A 12,840-nucleotide genomic window follows, 5' to 3' on the forward strand; every position below is an offset into this window, starting at 1 on the left:
CATGGACTTTGTGGATAAGGTGAGGGATGTCATCATGGAGACTGATGAAACAATGGTCTCTTTTGATGTCACATCACTCTTTACGTGCATTCATGTTGATGATGCAGTAGAGGTGGTCAGTTTAAGATTAAAATCAGACACCACTCTGAGCAGCAGGACCACGCTTTCCACAGAACAACTGTGTCAACTCTTGAAACTGTGCCTGCAGTCAACCTACTTCACATATGGGGAGCAATATTATAGGCAGAAACATGGGTGTGCTATGGGGTCTCCAGTTTCTCCTATTGTTGCCAACCTGTACATGGAGGAGGTAGAAAAGAGAGCCTTGACGTCCTTTTCAGAGACACCACCAAGTCATTGGTTCAGGTATGTTGACGACACCTGGGTTAAAATTAAATCTCAGGAAGTCCAACATTTTACTGACCACATCAACTCTGTGGATAAATACTTCAAGTTCACACGAGAAGATGTAAAAAATGGCAAGTTGGCTTTCTTGGACTGTGAGGTCTCAGTCTCTGATAGAGGACATTTGCAAACCGAGGTGTACCGCAAACCCACCCATACAGACCAGTATTTGCAGTTTGACTCCCATCACCCTTTGGAGCACAAGTTAGGAGTCATCAGGACTCTGTATCACAGAGCAGACAGCATCCCCACTAACTCGGGAGCCAGGCAGAAGGAGAAATCCCACACAAAACAGGCTCTAGAGCAATGTGGATATCCTAACTGGGCCTTCCTGAAAGCAGAGAAGAAACCCAAACAGGACTCCAGTCAGCCATCAGGTGAAAAGGAGGAACCCAGACCGAGACCAGTGGTCATTCCATATGTTGAGGGAGTATCAGAGAAACTGAGACGTTTATTTTCTAAACACAACGTCCCAGTGACTTTTAAACCCCAAAATACATTACGGCAAAGACTGGTTCATCCCAAAGATCCAGTCCCCCGGCACAAACAGAGTAATGTTGTGTATGCTGTTCAGTGTCAGGAGGGCTGTGATCAGTCTTACATCGGGGAAACTAAACAGCCACTGGCCAAAAGGATGGCCCAGCACAGAAGATCATCATCATCAGGCCAGGATTCTGCGGTCTACACTCATCTCCAGGCCAGCGGTCACTCTTTCAAAAATGAAGATGTTCACATCCTGGACAGAGAGGAACGATGGTTTGATAGAGGAGTAAAGGAGGCCATCTTTGTGAAAAGAAATCGTCCATCGTTAAACAGGGGTGGAGGCCTCCGGGTTCAACTGTCCCCCTCTTACAATGCTGTTATTGCTAGTATCATTCAGCCCTCTGTGAATAGTAAACAGCCATCAGTGCGCTAATGATCCATTGTTAGGCTGATGGTCCTTCTTGAGCATGTGATCAGCTGGTTTTGGTTGTCAGCAGCAAACTGGTTGATCCACTCTGAGAAGGTGCTATTTAAGAGACTGAGCTGAAAATAGCACCTCAGACTGAGGAAGTCTCTTGGATGAGAGACGAAACGTTTCTATATTTTTTTGCTTTGTTTTTTTTAATGTCCAGAGGATCAGATTGAACTTTTTTGGATTTTTCTACCTGGATTATTGAGCATGCATCAGGATACAAGCACAAGATGTTTTCAAAACCGTTTTTGTCTCTGTACAAATATCCAAACAGATGTAGGAAGTACCTTTATCCCAAATAGAGGCAACAAAAGAAACATGCAAAACCAAATTATTCCCTAAAAAAAAAAAAAACCAAAGACACAATAATACTTGGCTACTTAAAGACAGAATTAGTAAAATTAAATTATCCAATTTACACAAGTACACACACCATAAGCATCAATAAAAAATATACCACAGGGCACGACAATAGACAAGGTTTTAGGTGTCATCTGTAAATCTCTGCAGAATGAAACTGGAATGAAAACTCAACTTCTTTCCTACAGAGCAAAGGAAAAGTGAGATAAATTCTGTAAAAAAAATACAATATTTTGCCTAAGTAGGCAAAATAAGTCTGTAGCATTCAAGTATTTTCTAATTTACGCAGATGCAGCTAGAGCCATATTTACTGGTAATGATAAAAATTATTTAACAGTTATACAATTAGAGTTGCACAACATATAATTTTCTTGTCATAGCAATAGTTTGTGCAATAACAGTATTGCAATATGAAAAACTGTGCACTACAGTCCAGCAAAGTTAAGTCGGGTCCTCTGGACGGTTTCTTTTTGTTGAAAAGTTTTGTCTTACATCCAAAAGACTTCATCAGTCCGAGAAGCCACAATATGCTAGGTCTTAAAAACACCTTCACATAGTGGGTTAACCAGTTTGATGGTGCTAAGTTGGTTTCTGGAGTCTGCCCTCTCCCTCGCTGACTCATCTGGGGCAGCCATGGCCAATGTTGTTCAGAACATCAAAGTTCATGCTCAATAATCCAGGTAGAAAACTGTACAATACTGTATTCCAAGTTCCATGGTTTTATGCTCTTCTTGTCAATATTATTCAACACACCTTGGGAGCATGACAGATTAGTGGTTAGCACCGTTTCCACACAGCAAGAAGGGCCTGGGTTCAATCCCCGGTTGAACCTGAGGTCTTTCTGTGTGGTGTTTGCATGTTTTTCTCGTGTTTGCGTGGATTTTCTCCAGGTATTCTGGTTTCCTCCCACAGTCCAAAAATATGCATATTAGGCTGCCTTCAGGCCAAAGCCTCCCTTGCAAGAGATCTGAGATCTCAAGCCTGGTTAAATAAAGGTTAAAAAAATAATATAAAATAACACCCAGACCCAGTTTAGACAGCTGAGATGCTAAATCTAACTCAAAGTGTTGTGATGAGGATGTTGTTGTGTTTTGTGACATAAATGGCATTTATGGTTTATTTATCATTTCTATGCCAGTAATTGCATGTTACTCACACAAATAGACATAGCTTTGACAAATAACCACATTTTCATTACATTGGTAAACCTGCTGGACCTAAGCAGAGTCTCTTGAAAACTGAGGCACTGAACTAACCATAACACTGATTGCTATTTAAATGCAACAGCTTTTTAGTTTCATTTGCAATTTTCCAGGCCCCTACAATGATAAAAGGGCAAGAGAGGATTGAAGGGGAAATGAGGATTACCATACTTTCCGGCGCACACGTCACACCGAACACATAAGTACACATAAGTCGTACACATAAGTCGCAGCAGTCCAAATATGTCTAATAAAGTGGAAAAATCATAAATAAGTCACTTCGCCACATAAGTTGCATCTATTATGCGTCACTGCTGAGGCGTCACATTTGTTATGAGTCACCCCTGACCACGCGGAAATGTGGGCTGGTGTGCCAAAAACTGATTGGCTGCCAAATGGCGACCGCAGAAGCATGTACGGGAGAACTTTAACAAGAATTTAACAAGACTAACACTTAAAAACAATTATTAAAAAAAAATTATTTGTTTGCTCGAAATTATAGCAAAGGTATGTCTCAGTTCAACTTTTCCTTAATAAATGCATTTTAGTGGTCAAATCAGCTTAATTTCAAAAGCCAATTCGGGGCTGCGGGAGCGCGCAGAGGGAGGAATCGCTGTGCATTTCTTCAAAATTTACCAAGATAACCGATTATTTGTTTGCTCGACATTATAGCAAAGATGTGTCTCAGTTTAACTTTTCCATAATAATTGTCAAATCAGCTGCATTTCGCTGCGCCGCCCAGGCAAAATGCAGCTGATTTGAATTTTGCTCCAGGAGTTCCGGAGCGAGACAAAGGTGGCTTAGTATGGCAAGCCAAGTGTCTCATTAATAGCCACTTTTACCTATTAATGAGACACCTGGCTTGCCATTTTACTCGAGGGCCCTCTAGCGACTGAAAATTGTAGTGTTCAATATTTTCCATGTCAGAATGAATGAAATCGTCAGATCTCAGCCAAAAGTTGGGTTATAAATATGGGGGAAAAAATCATATATTAGTCGCTTCGGTGCATTAGTCGCAGGACTTGCAAATTTATGCAAAAAGGTGCGACTTATACTGTGAAAAATACAGTAATTACTAGGGATGGGGCCGATGCGATCCAGTATCGGTATCGGCCTCCGATACAGCATAATTTACGTATCGGATTTTTCCGATCCAACCTGCAGAGATTTCCGATCCATGATGCATGTTGGCTTCAAACTATGGAATGGATTTCCTGAACGGAGGTGTGTCTCATGAACCCAGAGTAATAAGACCCGCCTCACATTCAGGAAATCCATTTCATAGTTTGCAGCCAGCTACAACGTGAGGGCGGAGTTAGCAGCACTGTGGCTAACAGTTAGCCAGCTTTTCATGGAAACATGTCCGCAGTGTGGAAGTATTTTACACTAGAAACACCACAAAACAAGACGGCAATGTACAATGTCTGCAGAGCCATAGCGCAACATTAAACCGCGGTAAAGTTAGTTTTACGTTGGACATTCGAGCTCTTTGCTCAACCCGAAACAGCCAAGTCGACCCAAGCCAGCCGCGTCCAATCTGCCCTGCTCAATCTGCCTGTCTCTGAGGAGGGGCAGACTGAGCGCAGCTGACTGAAATCAAGCTGCTTGCTTCGGATTGAACAAGAAGACATCGCTGAAGTCCCGGAGCTCGAATGTTTACCGAGAAGTTGCTAAACTTCATCATAATTCATGACCAACCACTATCAGTTGTAGAAAATGAAGGATTTTGCAGCTTGATACTTGCAGTCAAGATATAGTTTACCCTCCAGGAGATATTTATCAGTACAACAGTAGACAATCATAAAAAAAAACAAACATATGATTTGAAAATTATATATATAAAAAATAAAAAATAAAAAAAGCCCAGCTACATTATAAAGTGATATAAAATACTAGAAACAGGAACATGTCTGTTGGTTTATGCCACGAACTTAGCAGGTGTTTGAAGCCATTTAACATTTTATTTTAATTAATTTATTCATTCATTTAAAAAAATCATCAAAAAGAAAACATTGAATGAAAAGAGTTCAGAAAGAAGAAAAAAAAGTCTTATATCTGCCCCTTATTTAAAAAAATATAAAATAACTTTAAACAATCACTTAAATCAATCACTTTAATATCCACTTTAAAGCTAGGAATAAAAAAACAAAACATGTTTTGTGTTAGCAGAATTTAATTCTAACTTTAAAACGTATCCAACATTAATAAAACTTACCTCAAGTTGCCTTTTTGGACAGGCATGCATATATTTGTACAAATTGTACCTGAGAGGAGATTATTACAGCCTCATGTAAAATCAATGATGATGATGATATCGGAACTGGATCGGTATCGGCTGATATTCAGATTTAGGTATCGGGATCAGATCGGAAGTTTAAAAAAGTGGATCGTGCATCCCTAGTAATTACAACTGATACTGTCGTTCCAGTATTTACCATTACCAGTAACTAACTGGCATTATCCTGACATTGTGCAAGTTCTTCCATCCAACCAGCATCCATCCATCCATCCATCCATTATCTTTACCCGTTTGTTCCATTTTGGGTCACGGGGGTCGCTGGTGCCCATGTCCAGCAATCACTGTGCGAGGGGCGGGGTACACCCTGGACGGGTCGCAAGTCCATCGCAGGGACACATAGAGACAAACAACCATTCACTCTCTCACTCACACCTAGGGACAATTTAGAGTTACCAATCAGCCTAACATGCATGTTTTTGGACTGTGGGAGGAAACCGGAGTACCCGGAGAAAACCCACGCATGCACGGAGAGAACATGCAAACTCCACCCAGAAAGGCCCCATGACCGGGGTTTGACCAACCAGCATCCATCTATCCATTATCTTTACCTGCTTCTTTCTTTTCAGGTCACTGGGATCACTGGTGCCCATGTCCAGCCATCACTATGTGAGAGGTGGCAGCTCTACCAACTGCGCCACCGTGCTTCCTTCTTAAAATCATAAAAACTGTTTCCAGCCTTACACCAGGCAGTAGGAAGTGGTTACACCAGGTTTTTACTCCTCACTTAATTTCTGAAATATAATCTATTTTTAAAACCCTCAGACAACAAGAAGCTCAGAGCTACAATCAGTTTCATCACACACAAGGTGGAGGTGAAACATTCAACACACAGAGATCACACTCATTTCACACATCTACCACCTCTGCAATTAGTTCAGCAGCAGCACTTTAAAGATACTGTAACTAAGTTCAGCAGATGGTTGAGGCACAAAGCGCAAAGGACAAAAGAAAAACAAAACTCTGGACACCTCTGTGTTTTGTTCACATCACACAGAATGAGAGACGAGGTTCCCGCATGACTGTTTTTATGTTGCAATCTATTCCACGTCAATTTGAAAATATCCATCAGTGAGAGAGTGATATACGGGTCATGAGAAAAAAAAAGCAGAAAATCTTTTCCGCATGAATACAAGAGCATAACTCAGTATGCTCTTGTATTTATAAAATAATGCATCTGCACAAGATATGAAGAGCAAATTTTATGAACGTTCTCATATGCAGCTCCTCCTAAACATCTGTGGAAGTATTCACAACCAAATTGCACATGCAACTCTTGAGAAAAAGATACAGTGACTTGAAGTTAAATCAAAAGAAACTTTCACTGCAGAAGCATACTTTTTGTTAAATTATTGAATATTAAACAAGGAAAGGACCAGAAAAAAGTTTTTTTTTTTAGCAGCCATTCACTATACACGTCTTTCATGTTTGGGTGTGTATATAATTTCTTATGTGTGTGACTCTGCAGGTCTGCCTGACACAAAGCCCGGTGTGGCTGCTTGCCAAATGCTGCTTAGCTACCGAGACACAGAGTTACAACAAGAGCCGGAGCTCAGTGGGCTGAATCAGTGGTGTGGAGTCACAGATTGTAGCTGCATGCTGCTAATAGCACAAAGAGCAGTTTCACACACACCTTTATAAAACTTACTGAAATGAGGCCTGGGTGACACCCACCTCTCAGACTGGCTGCAAACAGAGCTCAACACACATAATCCTGTTTAGCACACAACAACCCTGCAGTGACAACATTCTTTTTCAGGATTTTGGACTATTATATTGAGTTTTAAAGTTTTAAAGCAGCCCTAAGGAGCACAAGCCAGTGCATCTCGTGTGCTGGTCCCAAGCCTGGGAAAATCATGAGGGTTGTGTCAGGAAGGGCATCAAACATAAAACACTTTTTTGCCAAAACTTTAACGAGTTCATCAAAGCGAAACCATACTAGATTGGTCAAGGCCTGGGTTAACAATGACCGCCACCGGTGCTAATGATAGGGCTGTATACCGAAACGAGGTTCTTTTATAGCACCGACCGAACTGCATAGGTCGGTGTATGGATTGAAACGTCACTCTTTTTTCAGTGTCACGTTTCAGTATTGGCTGTAACATGTCATGTGGCTTCAGCACGCCAGCAGGTAAAATACAGACATATAGCAAACAGACTACGTGTTTACACCCAGAGCTGAATAGAGCTGCCATATAGCTGTATTTCTATGGTGCTGGTAACGTCCACAGATGGGGTTCTCGTGTGCAGCGCGTGTGTTGTCTAAGGGTTTCAATTTACAAGCAGAAAGTTGCTCCGTGTTTTTCTGCAAGAACAGAGAAGGACAGTAGCCCCCCCCCCCCCTCCTCTCTCAGCGTCAAAGTCAGCCTGTGAGTGTTGAATGGCCCGATTCATTATCTCCACGGCCGGAAACCTCTTCATCAAAGAACTCTGAGGACGGAGGAGTGTCTGGGATTTCAGCTGGTAAGTTTACATTTGTTAACGTTACTACAGCTTAATACGTGCATCGCAGTGAATTAAACTAGAGTCCATGTAACGCTAACTTTAAGATATTAGTGTGTAGCTTAATTTTATATACGTAGCTAGCTAAACTCAGAAGCTAACTAAAGATTGACAGTAACAGATAAAGCTTAGTTGTAAACATGTGCTCATCCATCGGATCAGCTGCTTAAACAGTTCACCTAATGCTCACTTTTTGTTTATGTTCTCCTCACAGGAGCCTCTGGCCCAGATGTGAGGAGGACAGAGACAGACCAAAAAAAAAGCAAGGTGGGGGGCCACAGAACAGTCACAAACTTTGTTGTTAAAAGTTTACTGCCTTTTTCTACAGTGGAGGCTGCATGGTGGAGGTAAGTAAGCTGTAAATGATATTGTTGACCAGTTAAACATTTATCTCTCAGCCTAGATAATGATTTTTGAGCAATAATAGCACAACCATGTTATTGTTGATGTTTTGTGTTCTAATGTCAATTAGGGAGATGATAAGAGCCCTAAACCCCAGAGAACCACAGAGAAGATTCAGGAAGAGAGACAGAGGTACAGAAGTCTGCATCAACCCCTAACCACAGTGAATCCAGTGACCTGCTGGTGGAATGTGAGGGACACTATACCATTGCTATCAAACTTGACAGCCAGATATCTGTGTGTGCAACAAGCATTATCCACACCCTGACACCAAAGTGAAGGTACCGACACCGGTACCGATACCAATTTTTTTCAAATCCAACAAAAGGTACTCAGCCCTAGCTATTGAGAAACAGGGTGCCGGTGGAAATTGTGCTACTGTTAGTCGAAGACCACGGGAGGGAAACGTGTCAGGAGACAGAGGGAGAAGAGGAAAGTCAAGAATGTAAGACTGAGGGTTGCAACTCTAAATGTGGGGAAAATGACAGGCAAAGGTAGAGAGCTGGCTGACATGATGCAGAGAAGAAAGGCAGATGTTTTATGTGTCCTAGAGACGAAGTGGAAGGTCAGTAAGGAAAGTAGCATTGGAGCAGGGTTGAAAATGTTTTACCATGGTGTGGTTAGATATAAAAATGGAGTAGGGGTGGTCCTGAAGGAGGAGTTGGCAAAGAATGTAGTAGAGGTGAAAAGAGTGTCAGATAGGGTGATGTGTCAGAAGAAGTAGAAGGTCTGATGCTAAAAGTTGTCAGTGGTTATGCTCCATAGGTTGGATTTGATGTGAAAGAGAACGATAAATTTTGGAAAGATCTGGATGAAGTGATAGAAAGTATTCCCAGGGAGGAGAGAGTGGTGATCGGAGCAGACCTAACTGGACATGCTGGTGAAGGAAACAGAGGGGACGAGGAAGTGATGGGTAGGTTTGGTGTCAAGGACAAATGGTGGTGGATTTTGCCAAGAGAATGGAAATAGCTATAGTCAACACATATTTCCAAGAGGGAGGAACATAGAGACCTATAAGAGCGGAGGAAGGAGTACGCAGGTCTAAAGCATTCTGTGAAGAAGAGGAAACCTGAGGGCCAGCGGTCACTCTTTCAAGGATGAAGATGTTCACATCCTGGACAGAGAGGAACGATGGTTTGAGAGAGGAGTAAAGTAGGCCATCTTTGTGAAAAGAAATCGTCCATTGTTAAACAGGGGTGGAGGCCTCCGGGTTCAACTGTCCCCCTCTTACAATGCTGTGATTGCTAGTATCACTCAGCCCTCTGTGAATAGTAAACAGCCATCAGTGTGCTAATGATCCATTGTTAGGCTGATGGTCCTTCTTGAGCATGTGATCAGCTGGTTTTGGTTGTCAGCAGCAAACTGGTTGATCCACTCTGAGAAGGTGCTATTTAAGAGACTGAGCTGAAAACAGCACCTCAGACTGAGGAAGTCTCTTGGATGAGAGACGAAACGTTTCTATATTTTTTTGCTTTGTTTTTTTTTTTTTTTTTTTATGTCCAATGGACCAGATTGAACTTTTTTGGATCTTGTGCTTGTGTTATGTCTTCTCTCTGACATAATAAAGGTAGCTTTTGATTATTATCAACTGAATCAGCAAACTAGTCTTCTCAAGCACTCAAAAGTGGTTTTGGTGCCACTAAAGAAACTGAACTGTGGAAGGCTTATTTTCACTTACTAACAAATGTTGTAAAATATAAAAAAGTCACAAGAAAATTGAGAGGGAAGTTTTTTAACCATGACCCACTGTTTCCCATACACATTTTTTATTTTAAACTATGTTTGTGTGAGTTTCCCATGGCCAAAAATGTGCAAGTTAAGACATTTTTGACACACGAGACCAAGTGAAACTCAGATTGTATCAAAACTGGGCACCACAAAAGCAGTGCTTTGTTGTCAACACCCCATAACTTCTTGTATTTGTGTGGGAACTGTTTGAATTCACTCACAATCAAGTGCAAAGAAGTGTTTGCGTATTGAGCAAACCACCAAATGTCTTTTAAATTGTCTTCTGATCAGTTGTGGATGCATAAGACCTGAAAACCGAAACTGCAATCAACCCAACTTTAAAGATCATTACAGTGTCATGAAGACGGGTATAAAAGAAAGGTCATAAAGAAGCAAAATCAGCACAATTATTGATGGTTAATATGTCCTCATATTTAAAATTTGTAAGCAACATTTGTGAACGCCTGCCAACTATAATGTGCTTACATCTATAAAAACAAAGAGAATAAGGATTCAAGGATTTTTTTATTGTCATACCAGCTCACATTTGCTTGTTTATGGTACGAAATTCAGACTCAGACTGATGGAGGAGGAGACGATGTTGTGGATCCTGACAGTCGGAGGTCTCTTGGTTAGGAAGTCCAGAATCCAGTTCCCCAGTGTGGGACTCAGTCCAAGAAAGAAGGGCTTTTGCACCAGGGTCTGTGGGATGATGGTGTTGAAGGCTGAGGAGAAATCCACAAAGAGCAGACAGATGTAAGAATTTTTGCTCTCCAGGTGGGTGAGGGCTGTGTCGACCACCGATGAGATGGCGTCAGTAGTGGAGCAGTTCCTTCTGTAGGCGTACTGATGTGGGTTCATGGTGATGTCTATGGAGTCCTTGATTTGGGTCATGGCCAGCTTCTCAAAGCACTTCATGACTATTGATGTTAAGGCTATAGGTCGGTAGTCATTCAGGCCTGTCACTGTGGAGCACTTGAGGACAAGGACAATAGTGGTGGACTTAAAGCAGGTGGAGACAAATGCCATTGACAGTGAAGTGTTGAAGATGTCTGCCAACACCTTAGACAGCTGGTGTATACAGTCCTTCAGTATTCACCCTGGGATGTTGTTGAGGTCTGCAGCCTTATTGGAGTTGATTCCCTGGAGGGTCTTCCTCACATCTGCTGTGGTCACACAGAGGAGCGTGTCACTGTGTGGTGGTATAAGTCTGGTGCTGTGGGGGTGTTAGGATCCTCAAAGCGAGAATATAACTTATTGAGTGCATCTGGCAATGAGGGGTCCCTTGGGCATTGTGCATTCCTGATGTTGTAGTTCATAATGCACTTGATGCCCTTCCACATGCGCCGGGAGTTGTTGGTGATGAAGTGACCCTGAGTTTTCTGGGCATATGTGGATTTGGCCGTAGGAATGCCTACAGTCAGTCTTTTCTTCACCTCCCGGAGTGCTGATGCCTCACCTGTCCTGAACGCAGCGTCCCTAGCTTTCAGCAGAGATCTCACCTCAGCATTCAGCTAGGGTTTCTGATTCCTATAACAAGTTACTGTCTTGGTGGTGGTGACATCATCAGCACGCTTGGAGATTAAGCCAACAACAAAGGTCGTGTATTCCTCCAGGTCCACCTCTCCCTCATATATAGCTGCCTCTCTGAAGACCTGCCAATCTGCGCACTGAATACAGTCCTAGAGCATAGAGTCTACATCCCTGCGCCACACAGTGACTGTCTTCTTTGTTGGCCTAATCCGTCTCATCGGTGGACGATATGCTAGCGCCAGCAGGATTGAAATGTGGTTGGAAAGGCCAATATGGGGGCAAGGAAGAGCTCTGTATGCATTGTGAATGTTAATGTACACACAGTCCAGAGTGTTGTCTCCCCACGTAGGAAAGGTGACATGCTGATAAAATCTAGGCGGAGTGTCAGTTTCACGTGATTAAAGTCCCGCATAACCACGTAAAATGCCTCTGGGTGCTTTATCTGCAGTGAGCTAATGGTGTCATACAGCTCCTTTGCTTCTTTGTTAGCATTAGCACCTGGCAGGATATAAACAATGGTGACGAACACTTCAGTAAACTCCCGTGGCAGATAGTACAGCTGACATTTCACAGTAATAAGTTCTATCGCCTTAGAGCAGTAGCGTGTACCAGTCCACAGTTCTTACACCAATTTTCATTCACAAACATACAGAGTCCTCCCACTAAGTTTTACCCTACCGATAGGCATGGTCCGCTCTGAATAATTGAAGCCCGTTGATCTGGAAAGCTGAGTCCGGCATGTTTAGGGCTGGGTACCTTTCTAAAAAAATCGGTACCGGTGTCGGAACCTTCACTTCGGTGTCGGTTCCTGGACGGTTCTTTTTTCGGTACCAATTTTGTAATTACTATTAATTCTAACAAGAATAAAATTACGTTACACATTACAGTACAAATTGTGAGTTTTATTTTTTAACTTTGGTATTTTTCCATTCTAAGCAGTTTTCTTACATAAAAACAAACAAATAATTTCCAGGTCAAAAGACCAGTTAAACCAGTGACACGTCAGTGTCTAATGCTCACTGCTACACACTGAGGACCTTTTCACTTAACAGTTTTTCTTCAGAAACATCAACATGTCTGCTTTCTGTGGACACAAACATGCCTGCTCCTAGCTGATGGTGTCTCCAGCAGTAGAACATGTTCACTCTGAGGCTGTAGATGATGCTTGTTGCTTACACAGATACCTGGTTGTCAGTTTGGTAGCACTGACATATTGTCCCTCACATTCCACCAGCAGGTCACTGGATTCACTGAGGTAGGGTTGATGCAGACATCTGCACCTCTGTGTCTCTTCCTGAAACTTCTCTGTGATTCTCTGGGGTTTAGGGCTCTGATCATCTCCCTAATTGACATTAGAACAAAACATCAACAATAGCATGGTTGTGTTTTTATTACTCAAAAAACATTTTCTAGGCTGAGAGATAAAAGCTCAACTGGTCAACAAAATCCTTTAAAGT

The sequence above is a fragment of the Nematolebias whitei genome, chromosome 1 (assembly GCF_014905685.2).
Source record: "Nematolebias whitei isolate Nwh7 chromosome 1, NemWhi1, whole genome shotgun sequence".
NCBI classification, from domain to species: domain Eukaryota; kingdom Metazoa; phylum Chordata; class Actinopteri; order Cyprinodontiformes; family Rivulidae; genus Nematolebias; species Nematolebias whitei.